The sequence below is a fragment of the Saccopteryx bilineata genome, chromosome 3 (assembly GCF_036850765.1).
Source record: "Saccopteryx bilineata isolate mSacBil1 chromosome 3, mSacBil1_pri_phased_curated, whole genome shotgun sequence".
Taxonomy (NCBI): Eukaryota; Metazoa; Chordata; class Mammalia; order Chiroptera; family Emballonuridae; genus Saccopteryx; species Saccopteryx bilineata.
The window spans coordinates 116931518-116934282 of record NC_089492.1 but is presented as its reverse complement, the minus strand read 5'-3'; the positions used below and the strand labels follow the sequence as shown (position 1 = coordinate 116934282).

Sequence of the window (2765 nt, the reverse complement as noted above, 5' to 3'; positions counted from 1 at the left end):
CCCTCCCCAATGTTCAATATTGCCAAGATAGTGTTTTTAGTTGTTTTTTTTCCTTATTTTCTCTGCATATAAATATTTAAACATTTTCAAATACCACCGTAAACAACCTTGCATGATGCAGAAGATGAGGGACTTGTTAGGATGGGACTGATGTTAAGAGAGTCAGGGTTTGATTCTGTTGCTGGGGATGGTTTCTTGAAGTAGGCATCAAGGGAGGTTTGTAGAGAGCTTTCTTTTCTCATCATAAATCTCATGTCTTGAGTAACTGTACGGTAAACTTTGATGAACTTCTCTGTACTAGAATCTTGCTCCTCTAACTTTGCCATTCCTGCTTCAATGAGATGAAAAGCATCAGCTAACTTGTGTAGAAAACATTTTTAATTCAGGTGTTTCTACATCCCTGGTTTCTTCACTAAATGCTATCACCTGCTATTCTAATTGCATATGGTCTTCATTGGTTAGTTCTTTACCATGGAGTTGAGTAACTCTATAATATCATTTTCACTGATGTCCAACTGCAGTTGCTCATCAATAGCCCTTATGGCACTTGTTCATGAGTACGAGTTATATATAAGTCAGTATATATATATGTTTGTAACTTGGGAACTTATTGTAGCAGGATTGCAAGAGAATTAAATAAGCATTTACATAACCATTAGAATCTCAAAATTCCGATATGGAAGAAATATCACTTTATTTTCTAACTCTTCATTTTTTATTCTGAGCCCCTTCTTCTGAGCTGGCAAAGACAGACACTTTTAGATGTCCTGTTTTTCTCCCTCCCCAATATTCAATATTGCCAAGATAGTGTTTTTAGTTTTTTTTTTCCTTATTCTCTTCTCTTTGTGAATCCACCTGGGGTTGAATGCCAGACCCAACCCCCATTTCAGTAAGGACACTTTCTTCAAGGAAGAACATACTTTCCTTTTTGGAAGGTTGAGGGGTGTTGACACTGTAGCTATATTTGTTTAAGCTGAAATTTTCCAATTACAAAAGTAACCCATGCTTGTAAAAGAAGAGTGGAAATCTGTTCCTCCTCCCTTCATCATTTTATTCCTCAGGGAACTCTTATTAACTGTTGGGTATCTATCCTTCCAGAATGTTTTTAGTATACCCCAAACTGCATGTAAACATGTACCAAAGGGTTTGCTTTTATTAATTAAAAAGGGGGGGGGATCAAGCCCTGGCCGGTTGGCTCAGCGGTAGAGCGTCGGCCTAGCGTGCGGAGGACCCAGGTTCGATTCCCCGGCCAGGGCACACAGGAGAAGCGCCCATTTGCTTCTCCACCCCTCCGCCACGCTTTCCTCTCTGTCTCTCTCTTCCCCTCCTGCAGCCAAGGTTCCATTGGAGCAAAGATGGCCTGGGCGCTGGGGATGGCTCTGTGGCCTCTGCCTCAGGCGCTAGAGTGGCTCTGGTCGCAACATGGCGACGCCCAGGATGGGCAGAGCATCGCCCCCTGGTGGGCAGAGCGTTGCCCCATGGTGGGTGTACCGGGTGGATCCTGGTCGGGCGCATGCGGAAGTCTGTCTGACTGTCTCTCCCTGTTTCCAGCTTCAGAAAAATGAAAAGAAAAAAAAAAAAAAAAGGGGGGGGGGAATCATACTGTATGTGTTGTTCTCCTTAATTTTTTTTAACCTAAAAATCATGAATATCTCCCCATGGCTGTCAATGTTATAGACTGAATTGTGTCCCCCTAAATTTCACATGTTCAAGTCCTAATTCCCAATACCTTAAAATGTGACTATATTTGGAGATAGGATCTTTGAAGGGATAATTTAGTTTAAATGAGGCCATTATTGTGTCTCCTATTCCAATAAGACTGGTATCCTTTTTTTTTTTTTTTGCATTTTTCCGAAGCTGTAAACAGAGAGGCAGTCAGACAGACTCCCGCATGCGCCCGACCGGGATCCACCCGGCACGCCCACCAGGGGCGATGCTCTGCCCATCCGGGGCGTTGCTCTGTTGCATCCAGAGCCATTCCAGCGCCTGAGGCAGAGGCCACAGAGCCATCCTCAGTGCCCAGGCCATCTTTGCTCCAATGGAGCCTTGCTGCGGGAGGGGAAGAGAGAGACAGAGAGGAAGGAGAGGGGGAGGGGTGGAGAAGCAAATGGGCGCTTCTCCTGTGTGCCCTGGCCGGGAATCGAACCAGGGACCCCTGCACGCCAGGCCGACGCTCTACCACTGAGCCAACTGGCCAGGGAGGGTATGTATATTTTTTAAAAAATTTATATATACCGTGCTCACTTCTGCAGCACATATACTAAAATTGGAATGATACAGAGAAGATTAGCATGGCCCCTGCACAAGGATGACATGCAAATTCATGAAGCGTTCCATATTTTTTTAAATAAAAATATTTAAAAAAAAAATTTAGCTCTGGCCGCTTGGCTCAGTGGTAGAGCATTGGCCTGGCATGCAGGAGTCCTGGGTTCAATTCCCGGCCAGGCACACAGGAGAAGTGCCCATCTGCTTCTCCACCCCTCCCCCTCTCCTTCCTCTCTGTCTCTCTCTTCCCCTCCCGCAGCCAAGGAGCAAAGTTGGCCCCGGGCGCTGAGGGTGGCTCTATGGCCTCTGCCTCAGGCACTAGAATGGCTCTGTTTGCAACAGAGCAACGCCCCAGATGGGCAGAGCATCGCCCCCTGGTGGGCATGCCCGGTGGATCCTGGTCGGGCGCATGCAGGAGTCTGTCTGACTGCCTCCCTGTTTCCAACTTCAGGAAAAAAAAAAAATTTATATATACCAAATTGTTTGCTATGAATGTTATA

At 45.7% G+C, this 2765-nt stretch overlaps 1 non-coding gene across 1 annotated transcript; it reads left to right on the top strand.

Moving 5' to 3' along the window:
- Positions 1–2236: 2236 nt before the first annotated feature.
- LOC136332637 (U6 spliceosomal RNA) lies at positions 2237–2343 on the top strand. The gene has a single exon (XR_010730803.1). It is a non-coding gene; the product is annotated as a U6 spliceosomal RNA (small nuclear RNA).
- The last annotated feature ends 422 nt before the right edge of the window (positions 2344–2765 follow it).